Source organism: Canis lupus, chromosome 28 (assembly GCF_003254725.2).
Source record: "Canis lupus dingo isolate Sandy chromosome 28, ASM325472v2, whole genome shotgun sequence".
Taxonomy (NCBI): Eukaryota; Metazoa; Chordata; class Mammalia; order Carnivora; family Canidae; genus Canis; species Canis lupus.
The window spans coordinates 17,683,364-17,701,221 of record NC_064270.1 but is presented as its reverse complement, the minus strand read 5'-3'; the positions used below and the strand labels follow the sequence as shown (position 1 = coordinate 17,701,221).

The following is a 17,858-nucleotide window of genomic DNA, read 5'->3' as shown; positions in this document are numbered from 1 at the left end:
TCCCTGCATGGAGCCTGCTTCTCCCTCTGCCTGTGTCTCTGCCTCTCTCTCTTTCTGTGTCTCTCATGAATAAATAAATAAAATCTTTAAAAAAAAAAAAAAGAACTTTGGGGATTTTTTTAATGGGGATGATCACATTAATAATAAACATATTGAACACTTACTACATGGTTGACCTAAATCTAAGCTCATCACATGCATTACCTCTATTTATCCTTATAATTAACCTTAAAATCTGTTATCTCCATTTGGCAGATAAAGGATCAAGTCCTAGATAGTTAAGTAACTTGCCTGAGACAAAATGGCTTCATTTGCAGAAGTAAGATTTAACACAAATATAGGTAAATTACAGGCCACATCTCATTACCAGCCTGGACATCAGTACCAATCAGTCCAGCCTGCCCTTTTAACCAGTTGGGAAGAGCAAAGCCAGAGAGCCTAGAAATTTTCCTAAAGGTCTTATAGGGTAATAATTGGACAATCAATACTGGAACCCGGTCTGCTTCTTAATGCAAAACTCTGCTTTATAAATGATAACATTTCCAAGCCCTCCATAGCCATTGACCTCAGCTTTACCTGAGAGCATTTCTGCTAACAGGAGTTAAGGACTCACTTTGTCTGTGTCCACAGCGCTCAGGAGTGTGAGGTGGAGCTGCTCTTCACTAGTTCACCTTGGGAGGAATGAAGGCATCTGTAAACTGGCCAGTGAGTGGTACTTCCCAGAGTCCTCTGGGTCCAGAGCAAGTTCCCTGATGAGTGGACAGCTGAGCTCTCCAATACTCTCCGGACACTGCCTTGGCCCAGAAATCGCTGGATGAGTATGATGTTGCTTTCCTTTTCAGTGCCATGTTGAGGTGAGTACACTGATGAGGAACCTTCTACTTCTCTGCCCTCCTATTGAACCACCCCCCTTCATGTAAACAAGCAAGAATAAACACAAAGGAAACACACACAAAAAATACAAAGGATATATATACCTGTGTTTATGGACCTGGAATCAGTTCCAAAAAACTCAACTAGTAATAATCATTCATTCATGCATTCATTGATTTTAAAAAATGTATTTATTGCCTTTCTATTAGGTACCACACCCTGTTCTGGATATTGAGGATTACATCAGGGAACACAACAGAAAATGCAATGCTCTCCTGGATCTGATATTCTACTTGGGATAATGACATGGTACTTAGACATAGAATACATCTAATGGTGATCAATGCCAGGAAGAAAAATAAGCAGCTAAACACAAAAAGGAATGCAGGGGAGCAAGCAAAGTGCTATTTTCATAGGGGATCAGGGAAAGCTTGTCTGTTTTATTTGGGCAGAAACCTGAAAGCAGTAAAGGGTTAAACTACATACTTACCCGAGGGAAGAAAATTCCAGAAAGTATTCCACCAAAGTGCAAAAGCCCTGAGGCAAAAGTTCGCTTATCATGTGCAAGGAAATGTTAGGAGGCCAGTGTTCCTAGAGCAGAGTAAACAAGTACAGGGGGAAGAAAGAGGCCAGACAGGTGGTAGGGGGTGGGCAGGGGCATCACATAAAGCTTTGTAGGCCAAAGCAAGGACTTCGCCCTTAACTCAGAGATGGGAAACCCACCAGAAGGTTTTGAATACAATGGTCACATGATCTGAAAGCCTGGACCCAGCCAATGTGCTGGCGGGAGATTGAACCAGGTTGGAAGGGATGAAGGCAGAAGCAGAGTATCCAGTTTAGAAGTCATGGTGATGACCCCTGTGAGAAATGATGGTCCACAAGGGTGGTGATGGAAGAATTGAAAAGGAGATATGTTTGGGGTCTATTTGAACACCGAGCTAAAAGGAATTGCTCTGAGGATTGGCTGTGACGAGTAGGAGGAAAAAGATGATTACACAATTTTTGACCTGAGCCATCAGCGCTGATGGGGAATGGAATGTGAGAGCTCAGGTGTGGAACTGTTAAGCTTCAAGTGCCTACTAGATATCAAAAAGGAGATGTTGAGTAGACAAGTTTATATATAGTCTGTGGTTTGGGACGGACATCCTGGCTAGAAACGAAAATTTGTAGTTTTTACCATATTGATGGTATTTAAAGCTATACCACTGAATAAAATCACATAGGGAGAAATATACTCAGAAAAATAAAACATAATTAAAATGTGAATACCATGCTATATATATTATATACATTAGGATACAGATTACATGTATAATGTATATAATATATGCATTAGTTTGTTTTTGTTTTTGTTTTTTTTTATTTAGGATAATCACAGAGAGAGAGAGAGAGGCAGAGACATAGGCAGAGGGAGAAGCAGGCTCCATGCACCGAGAGCCCGATGTGGGATTTGATCCCGGGTCTGCCAGGATGGCGCCCCGGGCCAAAGGCAGGCGCTAAACCGCTGCGCCACCCAGGGATCCCCAATATATGCATTAGTTTAAGGAATCTTGTAATATCTCTGCAAAGTAGGTGGCATTCATCTCATTTCACAAATGGGAAATGCAGGAAGGTTAAGTGGCTTACCTAAATTAATTCAGGTAGCAAATGACAAAATGGGACTCAAATCCAGGTCACTACACTCCTTTAGTACAACTGCCTTGATTACTATAGGCTCTGGACACCACAGTTTATCCTAAGTGTATGTTCTTTTCTCACCTGAGATTGAAAGTATTCTTAGGCACCAGTTCCCTAAGTGCAGAGCATCCGAGAGAGGCTGCTGAAGGATAATGATCACTGTTTTAGCATCCTTAGCCCTCCTTACAGGCGGAATCCCGCCTTGCCAAGTAGCCAGCAGGGACCTCAAGAAAGGAGGCCATTGGAACTGAATGATTTTGTGGCAGAGGAAAAGGACCACAGAGTTCTATGCACAACCCAAACCTAAATGTTCCTATAGCTTGGAGCTGATGCCGAAAGGCCAGGCTTTGCCCTAGGGGCTGCTGTGAGCAATGGGACGCAGGGCTGGTAGGAGAACGCGTCTGACTCCCTGGGGGCAAGACCCCTGGGCAGCTGGGCAACCTCCAGCCCAGCCTCTCCAAGGGTGGTGCTCTCTGCTTCCTAACCTGGACAGCCTGGTGGGATTCTTGTGTTTGGTTCATTTTAGCTGCCTCTCTCTCCCGAATGCACCAGCTTTTACAGTGTTCACAGCTGTTAATTAATGTAGACCTCTCTTCCTGAATAGCCGTTGGCGTCTTTAGTGAAGTCATGGATTTTCTTTCTCGATTGCTCTGGAGTCACCCCGAGGCTATTAATTTGGGCTATTAGCTGTGGGTGATTTCAAAATCCATATTGATAATGCTGAAGCTGTGGTGGCTGGCGGCTCCATGGGCTGTAAGTAAACAAGCAGTAGCCTCCTCTGTCACCTCTGCTGCAACCCGAGTTTTCTGGGAGCTAAGCGGCTTAGGTCATTTTATAGGAATCCTGCTCCGTGGATAACCCGGAGATAATAGCTGGCTTTTGTAAGAAAAAAAAAAAAAAATATATATAGCAATAGTCATGACAATAGTGATAAGTTTATATAATAAATTAACAATATTTTATAGCTAATAATGTTAATTCTCATTGCCTAATAACTTATTATTTAGATCAAATACCAATATAATAATTTTAATAAACAATGATGATAGTTCTTTTTATGATAATTCACTTATGGAGTAACTACTACTTGCAAGGCATTGTACTAAGCAATATTTTTTTCATCAAATCCTCATACTCTTCTACGAGATGAGAAATCTGAAATTAGAAAGTTTATGCAGTTTATCCCATCACACAATGAATGGCCCAGGCTCCAACACTTGTCTAAGTCCCAAGCCAGCACTCTTGGGTTTAAATGTTAGTTCTACACACTGGCTGTTTCCCAAGCACTTGAGCACACTTGTTAACACACAGATTCCCACACTCCTCTCTAGATTCATTCGGTCAGGACCTCTGTGGCAGGACCCCAAAATCTACAGTAGCAACAAGCTCTCCAAATGATACTCACATATGCCCATCTGGTAACTTTGGTTTAATGGCTTTTGGCCATATTTTATGAGTAGGGGGCTCTTGAGCCAGACTGCTTGACTATGGAGCACAAATTCATCACTTATTGACCATACATCATCGATGAAGTTACAGGATCTAAACTATACCTCAATTTCTTCACCTTGTAAAGGAAGGATAATAATAGTATATACTTTAAAATCTTGTTCAATCCCACATTTTGAGCATTTACTTATGTATTAGGCTGAATGTGGTCAGGATGAGATGAATGAACATGTATCATGGTTCTCTGACAGTGCCAGACATGCAGTGAGTATTCATTATCAATACACTAATCTTTGGCATTGTGGATTAGAGACCACAGCTGCCTATGGGCTTAAAGCAGTGCCCCTATATTTTTAATTCTTGAAGTTTAAGATTGGCAATTCAAAGACCTGAGTTGGAACTTTATTCTACCCCTTTCTATCTTGTGACTATAAGGTCACATAGCTCTTTTTAACTCAGTTGTAAAATGGGTTAGTAGCACTTACCATGCACCACTGTGAAGAGACAGCTGATATGAACATGCCCATCTTGATCTTGATGGTGCCTAAATGTGGCATGTGAACAAGTGTTGACTTTAAGAAGCACTAGAAAGGGCTCCCCTCTCTTGTAAACCTGTGCCTCCTTGCCATGCAAAACTTGCTCTATTCCCTTGGGAATCCAGTATGGAGAATTTATTATTTGGGGTTAAGGTATTATTTCAGGTTAAAATGTAAATACTGCATATATTTTACAAAGGAGCTCCTCCTCATTGAAACGAGCCAATAGCCAGGCATGGATTGCAGGAAGGATCAGACCTAGACTTTGCCTGATGTAGTTAACTAACGTTTTAGAGGAATATCAGTGTAGACAGCGTGCACAGCAAGAGTAAGCATAAACATTCTCTGGCAGGTGTTGCTCAGTGAATAAACATGCTGAAAGTTTTTAAAGCAAGAAATTAAATGTCCCACTCTCCCCCTCCCTTACTTCCTGAAATTATCATTTTTATAAAAGTTTTTTTATTTATTCAAAAGAATATACACTTTAGGTGTTCGTGGTTTTCCTTTTGTTTTTTTTTTTTTTTTTTTTTTTTTTTGCTTTTAGGTTGCCATGGCTGGTGTGGTGTTGACAAGTGAGACTAGAAAATGTAGAAGGAAGACGTCAAAATCGCCCATAAACTCACCACACACAGATAAAAACACATCAGCCTGTTTCCTTCTGATTATTTTCTTTGATTGTATAATCTTTGCACTGTCAAAGTCTTTCTGATGTACAATGCTGCTTTCTTCTTTTTACACCCATTATTTGTATCATAAGCTTTCCGCATCTTTAGAAATCATTTAAACACATCATTTTATTGACAGTCACAGGGTAGATGTGTCATAATTTACTCAAGCAACCTACTATTATTTGACATTTCAGTAGCTTCAAATTTACACTCATTGTAAAAATGGTTGCATTGAATATGATAATGTGTAAATCTTTGTCTTCATCTGCATTTCTAATTATACTATTTATTTAGGAAAGCTTCCTCAAAATAGGGTTCCCAGGTCCATTTCTTTAAGGTTACCAATACCCCAACCTACTTTCCAAGAAGGCGGCCCCAATCTCTACTCCTGCCAGCAGTAAAGTGCCCAATTAATGAAACCTTCCGGGAAACCCTCTTTTTACAAATAGTAAAAAGGTTGAGATCATCATAAAACTCGAACCAGTCAATATGAAGTTAATCTAGCTTTACTATATATTTATTTGCTGATTATTAATTGTATACATTAACTGGTCTAATTTTAATCCCACCCACAGAATTTGGGATAGAAATAAATGACTGAGAATCAGACTGAAACAACCTCAAGTTCACATAGTGAGAGGATATCCGACTGACCTGATTTATGTGTAGTGTGATTCTCTGCTTCTCTCCCCACTCTCTATTCTATTCACTTATTCCACAAATATTTATTGAACATCTACTAGAATCATCTGTTGATTCAATAAATGATTACTGGAATCTTATTATGACACGGGGCACCAACCAGATTCTAAAACAACATGGGCAAATAAGGCAAATATGTCCTCAAAGAGCTTCCATCTAATTGAGCAAATAATTACAAGCATGATAACTCTTAGGTGAGATAAGGACAGAATGTCATATCTATCTGGGAAATGAAGGATGACTAATAATGGATTAGCTGCGATGTAGATACTAAGAGGAAATAATACACAAAAAAAGAATTTGGAAAAGGAAAGTAGGTGATATACCTGAGGAACTGAAAGAACCCCAGTGTGACTATAGCACTGAGAACAGGGGTGAAGCAGAGTGCCTGGTTGGGATGAAGAAGAGGTTGGCATAGGTCAGACTTCACAGACCATTTAAAACTCAACATCTTGGTTCAAACACGAAACCGAAAGAATGCTTGAAGTGTTTTATAAGAGAGAAATGAAATGATCAGATTTGACTCTCAAAAGACAACTCCAGCTTCTGTTTAGAGAATAAATTGAAGAAAGAAAAGGGTGCAGATCTAGTGGTAAGACCTAAGTAAGACCTTTCTCCACATAAGATCTGCATTATAACATTTCTCGTGTTCTTTCTTTTCCTTTGGTCACACAATCACATTTATTTTTATCTTAACTCTCAGGGTACATAAATTCAAATTCTTTAAACTGTTGTTTAAAAAAAATACTTTGGGGGGTGGTGGAATGAGTCCCAAGCTTTGAAAGGTGAACATGAATTCGTCATTTTCCTATCATGCAACGGACACTCATATTTTCCTTGGTTTCTGTAGAAACACTGCATATGTTTAATAACCTAGTCATGAAATGCTAGAAGTTTATAGTTTATAAAGCAATATTTCTATTCTGTTTGCTATAATTTGATGAAAATATGATAGGACAGAATAAAGTTGTCTGCAAATGCACTTCTTTTGAGGCATGAATATAGGATTTTTTTCCTCTGTTAGGCAAGGTAGGAAGCTCAGAATGGTCACTTCTCTGGAACATATCCAGTTGTTGCCATGGAGGTAGGAATAGTATTGATTTCCTCAGACATGTCCCCTGGCTTGATCTTCAATTTTTTGCCCCATTTCTACAGATCACCTCATCTCACAGGGAGAGAAGTAAGGATTAAGGAGATAGCTTGTGTGACTTTATATAGCTCCTCAGAATAAAAGGGCTATATATATTCAATACATTATGAATCTGATGGTGTTTGCATTCATGATTTTTGCAAACATTGACTTAGCCCCTGAGCTTCTTGTTTTCTAATTTTGCATCAAGAGAGGAATTCAGCATTCGACCCCCAAGTAAGATATTTTTGTTAGATCAGGAAAAACAGGAGGAAGGTGGCCTTCATTCATGGTTTATCTTCTCACGGTCAATTCCTTTCTCTTTTACCAAATGATCACTCTCTGAATCCCTTCTCTCATCTCATGCAGACACAGCCCTACCTCTAAGTGACTTCACAAAATGATTGTGTACCTCCTAGTTACTGCTTGTTACCCTTCCATGATCTCCACACCCAACACACATCTTTGCTTCTCTGTTAATCATATGCTGGTTTTGGGAATTAAGAAGGAAGAACACTACAGGAAAATCTAAGAGTGATATATTTTCTGCTATTTGCCTCATGATCTTGTACACTGATCCCTTATTGAAGGCTTCTGTATTATGTTTGATGTTTCCTGTTATGTTACATTTGATGGAAGTGGCAGGCTGAGAGTGACATTTCGCCTAAGTGTGTCAGGCAGTTGGGAGTAGCGAGAGGCTGCTTTGAGTAATTCCATGAAGACGCCTCAACCCTGACCTTTAATTGCTTTCATAGCCCTCAGCCCTGTCTCCTGCGATTTAAAACCATGATAAGATGGGTCCACGTTCAAGGTAGCTTTGTCAGGCTTGAGGAGTAATCTCACATTTTCATTTCTTTACTCTTGGCAATCTTTTCTGTGCTGAGCAATACAGGACAATGGAGAAGTCAGGTGTGTGTGTGTGTGTGTGTGTGTGTGTGTGTGTGTGTGTGTGCAGGGGCAGGCAGGGTTTGGAGTGAGACCTCAACTTCTCCAATATTCCTGCCTAGAGCATTATTTATACCCATAATGATGAGGTTGGGCCAGGGTACTACAAACCTGCAGCCACTTGTATCACTTCCCATGACCTGCACTAAAGCTTGAACTCTACCTGTTTAGCCTCCCAGAGGAAACTCTTGTGTTTATTTATTTGTGATTTATGAAATTGTACCTTTGGCAAACTGCTGGTTTTGGGGAGCAAGCACACAATTGGAACCAGCCTGTAAGTCCCGTAAAGACCAGTATAGCAATCAACAGCTTTTGTCAGCAGGAACTGACTCAATGATGCCACTTGCTTCATAGCAATCAGGGCAGGGCTATTTACAAAGATGGGGCCTCCTCTGAGCCCCCAGAGGAAGGAGGTCAGGGTTTCTTCTTTAAAGACTCACAAATCCTCTTAGAGAAGTTCCATGTTCTTTGTCCTCCTGAGACTTGATTCCTGACAGCCTGGAGAGAAAGTCCATTCCTAAGAACTCTGGGAAAATCTCGGTAAATCCACTTTAATATAGAGCCTCCTGTGCCTAGCCCAGGGTGGTGCATGGGGCAGGTGAACACATGAACCCTTTATCTTCTGTGTAAAGATACACATTGTATCTCCTTTCGATCCTTGTCTCAAGGACTTTAAAAGGGCAGTTCCCATGGCCTCGTTAGCTGACAAGATGGAGCAGGGGAACCGGCCCCAATCAGGCTGTTGGCTTTGCGAATGAAGGAAAATAGCAAAGCTCTTGCCAGAGAAAGGGTGGTTGGGGAATCTGTGACATTTTGAAAATGTATCTTGCTGTGCTCTTTGTCTAAAACACACTACACAGAAAGTGCCTGATGATACGTCATCTTATACATAGTTTTCATTATGACTCTCTTTAGAGCTGAAGAATGGTGAAGACCAACCCCCCACACACTCTCTGCTTTAGCCTCACCACCCTTAGCACCCCCACCAGCCACAAATATATCTGTTCCCTTTCACTCTCCTTGTCAGAGTGGAGAACGAGAGGATCAAATATGTATTCATTTAAAATTGGGACCACAGTTATTGGAAAGCTACACTTTCTACCTTATTGACTTTGTTACTTTAGGCATTTCATTGACATATGTGTTGGGCCTGGTGATTAATGAGTGGTGGCTCTGTTTTTGCTATTATAATTATGGATGCTACATTCTCTGGGCCTTGGTTTCTTCATCTCTAAAGCAGGTTAAAATTTTACCAAGGAGAACTAGTGTGAAGATTAAATAAAATAATACATTATGACTCTCTCTGACATCCCCATAGCTACATAGCAAGGTACTCACCCTCTGTACCTTCATGGGTCCCTCTGCCCCTATGATAGCTCTTTCTGATTTTGATCATAATTATCCATATACTTGTGATCACAACATGACACTAAGCTCTTGAAGGCAGGAGTATTAGTCATTTTGGGCTTCTATAACAAAAATACCATAGACTGGATGGCTTGAACAATATGTATCTCTCACAGTTCTGGGGGCTGAAAAATCCAAGATCATGGCACCAGTAGCTATGGTGTCTGGTGGGAGCCCACTTCCTGGTTTGTGATGTCCATTTTGTCATTTCCTTGCATGGCAGAGAGGGAAGGATCTGGTCCCTTCATCTCCCTATAAAAAGCACTAATCCCATTATGAAGGCCCTATCCTCATGACCTAATCTAACTGTAATTGCCTCCCAAAGCCCCACTTCCAAATACCATCATATTGGAGATTAATGATTTAACATATGAATTCAGGGGGACACAACCATTCAGTCTATAGCACCAGGGAAATTGGCTCTGTCTAGATTGGACCATAGTAATTAACAAGTATTCAAAAATACGTATTGTGTGGATGGGGGGGATGGATGGACAGATGGACAGATGGAAGGAACAGTAAGGTTTTTGGCTCTTAATATAATCTGAATAAAAACAGTAATGTCCTTCCTCTTAATATCACCCCCAGGATATTCTATTAGTATGCTCCTGACAGTGCTTCTCAGGTAAGGCTCAATTTCTAGTCTCTTTTTTCTTCTTTCCTAAAGTCATCAGACCCAATATGTGTCTTATTCCTAATAGAAAGCTAATGGCAACTGGCTGTCTAGGTAAGAAAAAATAAAGCAATCTCACAGCCACACTGGCACTAAATTGCTAATGACCAGCACAGTTTAATATATTTTTCCATTTAGAGATAATTTGCATTTTAATCAGTGACAGTACCTTAACCAAAGGATGGGTATATAAAGTGGCTTTTCAGGACTCAGCATTTTCAAGCTGGATCTTTCTATAGTATCCACCATAACAACCACCACCCACCCACCCATCTATCCTAAGACATTTAAGTATAAAATTACTTATGAACCAGAACACCCATGCATCTGCTTTGTTCCCTCCTTGGCCAAAAAGAAGCCTGTCACCAAGTTATAGTATATTCCCAACAACCCGAAATATATACTTACGACATGTATTTGAGGTTTTTTTCCATATAAGGTAAGGGATGGAAGAGGAGTTCTTCCTGGGTGTTTTTTCCTACAACTGAATAGCTGGTCCTCCTCTGAACAGGGCCAGCCCTCAGGCAGCACCGTCACTACAAAATGAAGGTAGCCACACCCAGAATCAAACCACATGGACTGACAATTAGAAGCCGACTTATGAGAGAGAGGTGGGAACATTGAAATCTAGACTCTCCTGGAAAGGGTGGGACATGGGACTCTCCTGTACCTGTGGATAGCTAAAGAGGCTGCCTTTGCCCTCCAGGATTAGCCCCTTGACAAGTCTGGTCATGTGCAGCCAGCTCTATATGAAGCTTAGGACACAAAGGCACTGTCCTGTTCAGCAAACATCTCAGCAAAAGCCATGTAACAAAGGGATAGTCTTGCTTCCAATGATGTTGAGTAAGGGAAAGTGAGTTTTACTTTTGTGGCCACTGAAATGATTTGCCCCAAATCACCTATCTGTTAATAAGACAGAGCAGACCCATGTTTATGCCTTAAAAAATTGTATACACCATTTCTAAAATACTTTTTTAAAGTTACATTTGATTACAACAGATCAATGTGGTAAGCAGGGTAGAGCCAACACTTCCATTATATAGATAATGAGGATTATAGTGGTTTAGTCACATAGAATTTTCTAGAGGATGTAGTACAAGAGTTCAGTTATACCAACTCATACTCTGGTGGGTTTTTTATGTTTTTTGTTTTTTGTTTTGTTTTGTTTTCCTGGTTTTTTTTTGGGGGGGGGGCCGGCTATTTGTTTGTTGTTTGTTTGGGGGTATGATTTCGCACAAAATGCCCTCTATTCTCTTTTTGCAGTGGGAGAGCAGCGTAAGTCCTGCTCTCAGAAAGTACCCTTCTCTGCCAGCATTTAGCAGGTGATCTTGGGCATTCCAGGTGATGGCTCTGGGCTTCAATTCTCCATCTTAAGTATGAGGAGGGGATGCACCATGTGGTTTCTAAGAAACTTCCCAGCTGCCTTTAAAAAACTGTCATGACCTTTGTTTATATTTCTTGCCAGGCAATACCCAAGCAACAAATTCATACATGGTCTGTCCATAATCTTCTAGTTGCCCTTAGGCCCATTTCCACTTTTCTAGTTTCCTACTGTTATTTATGTTTATTTTTGCATAAGGTGCTCACAAGCACCCTGTCAAGAAAGCAGCAGAAGTTTCATGGCCCAGACTTGTAGGTTCTTTGGCACAAGAATTTAGGATATGGGGGGATCCCTGGGTGGCGCAGTGGTTTAGCGCCTGCCTTTGGCTCAGGGCGCGGTCCTGGAGACCCGGGACCGAGTCCCACGTCGGGCTCCCGGTGCATGGAGCGTGCTTCTCCCTCTGCCTCTCTCTCTCTCTCTCTCTCTCTCTCTCTGTGTGTGTGTGACTATCATAAATAAATTTAAAAAAATAAAGAATTTAGGATATGGGGTCTCGAGTGACAGACCTGGGACTGAGTCAAGGTTCACTAAAATCTCAGTAGCAGCCTATAAATAGTAGTTCTAGAGCATATTAGTATTAGTGTTCAGAAACCAGGACCTGGGGGGATTAACTGCTCCTCGCTGCTGGCCAGGGCTCAACTTAGTCTAACACAACTATAGGACAGTGAGCCCTAATGTAGCAGGGACAGGAGGAGGGAAGGGAGGGAGCATATTCACTATTATAAATGTTACTAGGTTATATTATAATTTAGTATTTGCAAATGTACATTTTGTCTTTGTAATACACAAAGGAGAAACTCTGCCAAATTGTTATGGTTTCTGGGGATGCTTGCACATGCCAGATTTTCCAAAAGGGAAGGAGATTCCTATGTTTCTCCGATGCAGACGTAGGGTTTCAAAACTGGGAAATCCACGTGTAGCTTTGGCATGTGAGACCTGCACAAGTCCCTTCAACTCCCACGGCCTCAGTCTCCTTCCAACTGAAATGAAAGCTGGTCCTCCAGCCTTATGGAACACAGCAGGGGGAGCGAGGAGGCCCTCCTCTGTGCCCTTACTCCCCACCCAGCCCTCTGGCTGCCTTCACACCCATCCATGCCCCTTGAAGCCGCCCTGCTCCCCCTCTCCTTTGCTGCTGATAGCTGCCCTGCCAGGGGAGGTACTGAGAATTGCTAGCCCTGTTACTTCTTCCCCCACAGCAGGCACCAGGGATGCCAGTCACCGAGCCTTGACCTGGCTCTCTCCGAGTGTTTCTCTAGGCCTGGCTGAGAATAGCACACCTCATCTCAGAGATTTCTGACCTTTTCTCAACGTCTCCTTGCTGGCTGCCTCTGTCCTTTCTAAAAGCTTCATATTGATGTTTGGCCCTAATAGAGAAACGTAAACAAGAGATAGATAAAGGTTAACAATACCCAATCAATGCTGCAGAGAGAGGCAGCACAGGGAGGGATGTATTGAAAGGCCAAATGTAAAGAGAGTTCTATTGACAATTTAATTGCATTTATTCTTTCCTCTTATATGTTGAACTAATAACAGGGCTGCCTGATACCCTTTCATTTTAGCTACGGTGGCTTCTTTTTAGCAGAAGAAAAGCTGACATGCAAATAGATGCAGTATCATTTTATTAATTTCTTCAAACTAACTCTTTCTCAAATATACTCATAGATTGCCTATTTTCCATGGCATTCTAAGGATGGTATTCTAAGTGATTCTCCCAATCCCTGAAATAAACTCCTTTACCTTTTATCTCTTCTTTTTCTGTTATACCTGATCCACCTAGGGAAGCACAATTCTGCTGCTGGACCTCCTGGGAAGCATGTCCTGAGGCCCACCTTACAAGTGATGCCCCTGCCTCTGCCCTGGCCACCCCATCATGGCTCCATTGATATCTGTGTTCCCTCAGTCCAGAACTTTCACCCAAACTCATAAGGTGAGCAAAGTAGATGTTAAACAGTTGATAGAGGAGAAAAGTGAGGCTCAAGAGGATGATTTGCATTTCCTGGGGTAGTACAAAATGTCACAAGATTTGGAGTTAGAAGTTCATTCTTATATCTACATTCTACTATATTTTTCTACTGTGTTACATACTTCTTTTAGTTTCTTATACAAACAGCAGGCAATGAACTAGTCTATAGACAATACCTAGCTATACCTAAAACACACACACACACATAGTAAAAGAAAAAAGGAAGGAAGGAAAGAAGGGAAGTAGGGAGGGAGGGGAGGAGGGAAGAAAAGAGGAAAGGAGGGTCACTATGACAATAAATGAACCAGTCATTGGCAGGATCCTATGGATGAGGACAAACCTCTCTAATTGATTCCAATATTACTTTTTCTTTATTATAACTTATTTTGCCTCACTCCTTGTTCCCCACACCTCTGCATGTCTATGACCTAGCATTCCAAGAGTGAAAACTAAATATCCTCTTTTTCTTTTGAAGAATTTGGTAGGTTAGAACCTAGAATTGAAAACACAGGGAACAACAGGAGTGTGGCTTAACAATAACAAAGTCTATTATGATAATTCTTCCTTTACTACCTGTTTGTATGATCAGGATTCCCAATATTTGATTATTTGATTTACCAATTTCAAATTATTAAAACACATATGTGGCAGTATATTGGGATGACATGAATAGAAACCTGTTTTTTTTTTTTTTTTTTTTTTATACCTTGCCCATTATGAGGCTTGACCATCCATGTGGCTTGTAGATAGCACAAGTCATGTCTAGAAACCTTCTATCCCAAGACAGGTGTACAGAATAAAGGTTGTATTTGAGTAGAGATCCTGCAATTCAATAACTACATGGTTCTTTTCAAAAGTGGAGAGAAGGAAATCAAGGTTTCTGCTCCCTCCAGAGTGGGAAAGGAGGGCAGAGGGTGCCAACAACTGGGAACCAATCTTTATTCTATGTTCTTCTCCATTTATATGCTGCAGGAAGAGAAACAGCAAAATACTGTTGCATCAAAGAAAATTGCATCAATTTTTAATTATGCACTTAATCATCCTCTTCCAGAAGGGCAAGCTGTCTTTCATGACATTTTTACATATTTGAAGGCAGCACTGTGTGATCACAGGGCAGGATGTTGGGTTTATTAGATGTCACAGACAATTTCAACTGACACTGATGGGTTGATTCAAGGGACAAGAGCCTTTTAAGGGGTGTGAGTACCAGACACGGAAGAGACATGCAATGCCTGGCCTCAGTATTTTTCTTCTTTTGTTTATTCACTCAGTTAATTTGCTAAGACAAATTCCACGAGGTATCATATTCTAAATGTCAGCAATGTAGAAATGAAAGACAGTACCTACTCTGAAAGAACTCACAGTATAATTATGGGTGCAAACATCAATAAATAGGTTAAAAATGAGAGCAATATTAATGGAGGCACAGACAGGCAAAGATTATCTCGATCTGGGCCAAGTAACTGTGAAAGTTTCTGGCTTCCTAGAAAAAGATTTGGCAGGTTATGAACAGGGTTTGGGGGGACAGGTAAGAGTTGGGAAAGGAGGCAGTGTGATATTGTGTGTTTGTGTGTGTCCCTTTAGTGCACACTTTGGAAGAAAAGGGGGTGAGCTCCAGTTAGAGGGAACAATGCCTACAAAAGCCTGTAGACACTTTTTTTTAAAAAGTTAACATTACACCCTACCTGCTAGGGCCGACCAAAAGCAAATATGGTATGCAGATGCTGAATATTGTCCACAGCTGTTTCAATACAGAACCTTTGTTTCTGTAAGTGATCGAATGCAACCAAGGGAAGATATCAGGATAAAGCTGGGATCCTTGTGGTTGACTCTAGTCTGACTCTTGAAATGTGTCATTTTTTAGAAGTGCCTTCCTTAATCTTTTGTTGTTGCTTATAGGCTGGCTTTTTTTTTTTTTTTTTTTTGCACTGTGGTAAAATACGTATAACACAAAATTTACCATCTTGCCTTTTTTAAATGCACAATTCAGTGGCAGTAAATACTTTCATGGTATTTTGCTACCGTCCCAACCACCCATCCACTAAACTTTTTCGACTTTGCAAAGCTTAAACTCTATTCACTGAACAATAACCGCCAAGTCCCTGGCAATCACCATTCTAACCTCTTGTCTCTATGAATTTGACTATTTGACTACTCTAATTACCTTACATAAGTGGATAATATACTAGTTGTCCTTTTGTGACTGACTTCTTTCATTTAGCATAGTGTCCTCAAGGTTCATCTATGTTGTAGCACATGTCGGAATATCCTTCCTTATTAAGGCAGAATAATATTTCATTGTAAAGTATATACCATATTTTGTTTATCCATTCATCCATCAGTGGATACATTGCTTTTACCTCTTGGTATTGTAAATAATGCAGCTATAAACATGGGTGTACAAATATGTCTTTGAGACCATACTTTCAATTTTTTGAATATATATATACAGAAGTGGAATTGGTGGATCTTATGGGTCTTTGCTTTAACAGTGAAGATTAGAGTGTAGCTAGGCTGATTTTTGTCTTGCGAGGATCTTTGAATTCCAAGTGAGAAAACATGGGCTCTCATCAAATTTGTATCATTCATTTGACATGTAACCTTGAATAAGTCACTTTAACATTTTGCACCTTAGTTTCCACATCTGTTAAAAAAGGAAGTTGGATTAAATATTATCTGAGCCCATTTTAGCTCTACTATTCCACAGTTCTACATTTATGCAGGCTGTGGCTCCAGTCAGACTGATGAAGACAATGAACTCAGTTTATCCATTCTGACCCCACTACACACCAATGACCTTGCCTTGTCCTAGATAGGGAGGAATGGCAGACAGTGACTACTTCATTTTTTAAAAAGATTTTATTTATTTATTTATTCATGAGAGACAGAGAGAGAGACAGAGAGAGAGAGAGAGAGAGAGGCAGAGGGAGAAGTAGGCTCCATGCAAGGATCCCAATGTGGGACTCGATCCAGGGACTACAGGATCATGCTCTGGGCCAAAGGCAGGCGCTAAACCATTGAGCCACCCAGGGATCCCCTGACAGTGACTACTTCTGAGGGCACAACAGTGAGTGGTCTAGTTAGAAAAGTAAATTTAAATGTGCATTACTTAAATCATACTGCATTTTGTTGTCTGGTTATGGGCTAGTACTATACACAAGATCTTTTGGAAGAGACAGTTTATTAATTTGGAGTGAAGTTTCTGGAGCAAGACCATCTGGGTTTAAATCCTGGACTTCTACTTATTAGCTATATGACCTTAGGAAAGTTGTTTAATGCCCTGTGCCTTAGTTTCCAGACTGTAAGAATAATATACATGTCATGGCATTGTTGTATTAAACAAAGCAGCTAGAACAGAGCCTTCTCCTTGCCCATGATATTCTCCTTTGGCATTGTTCATATTTATCTCCCTCTTTGGTAAATTCTGCTTCTCTTTGCTTGGCAAATACTAAGTGTTGGGAATTTATATTCTGGACCTCTCAGATTCTTTGCCTTCACTTTTATTTTGATCCCTGTTTCTCATCCCTTCACCCCCTTACATATGTCCCTAGTTCCTCCCATTAGTGTTATTTTTCTTGATTTTATTCTTTTGCCTCCCCATTTCACCACTCATTCTTTTAATTTATCCTAACACCTTCTGGTCTTTTGCTCGTTTTCTTTATCTTTCTCTGCTCCTACAAGGAGATAAGCTCCTCTCTGCAGGTGAAGCACTTATGATTCTCAAATAAAATGAGGTCACAGATAAGATGCTCCCATAAAGGCCCAGGATACTCCTTAGGGCTCCTCTGAGATCTTGAGGAAAGGAGAAGTAAAGCTTAATTTTAAATAGTTGTACCTGCTTCTCAAATCTCGTATCTGTCAATTTTACTTTATCAATTTATTCTCTTGAGTAAGAAATAAAATAAGGGTTTATTCAAGGATCCTTTTTTCCCCCCCAAAGGAATGATTTTATTACATAACAACAAGGCCATTTTCAAACCTTAGAGCCATAGCTGTATTTTTTAAATAGCATCTAATATCTATGATTATCCATGATCATCCACAAAATGTCTTTTTATGAGTGGTTTCTTCAATCAATGTGTAAAGCAAAGGTTCATTGTCAGATTTGGTAGCTATCTCTTAAGTCTCTTTCAGCCACTTCTAAAGTAAAAAAAAAAAAAAAAAACAACCTCTTTTCCTTTCCTCTTTTAAAAACATTTCTTATATTTTGAATGAACTGGATGGTCATTGCACATTCTGAATTTGCCTAATTATTTCCTCATAGTGTCATTCAATTGTCCCTCTATCCCCTGTGTTTCCGCCATGGCCTGCAGACTTAATTCCTCCTAAAGGCTTCATTGGATCCGGGTTAAGACTTGGCAGGAATGCCTCACAGGTGGCGCTGTGTAGTGCAGGCTACAATACACCAGGAAACATGTAACGTTTGTCTCACTTTTGGTGATGCAAAGATTGATC

General features: G+C 40.4%; 2 long non-coding RNA genes across 3 annotated transcripts in view; one reads left to right on the top strand and one right to left on the bottom strand.

Annotated features, from left to right (window-relative positions):
• Nucleotides 1-2,404: 2,404 nt before the first annotated feature.
• Nucleotides 2,405-5,933, bottom strand: LOC112672595 (uncharacterized). Its single transcript, XR_003144372.3, has 3 exons — nt 5,858-5,933; nt 4,485-4,543; nt 2,405-3,426 (listed from the first exon to the last, which is right to left on the bottom strand). It is a non-coding gene; the product is annotated as an uncharacterized LOC112672595 (long non-coding RNA).
• Nucleotides 5,934-6,001: 68 nt separating this feature from the next.
• Nucleotides 6,002-17,858, top strand: part of LOC112672302 (uncharacterized) — a 61,833-nt gene continuing 49,976 nt past the window's right edge. The window contains exons 1-3 of one of the 2 annotated variants that reach the window (XR_003144172.3): nt 6,019-6,099; nt 9,975-10,011; nt 13,218-13,367. This is a non-coding gene — a long non-coding RNA (uncharacterized LOC112672302). Of the gene's footprint in view, nt 6,100-9,974; nt 10,012-13,217; nt 13,368-17,858 lie in introns of both variants that reach the window. The other variant, XR_003144169.3, reaches the window with a different exon arrangement.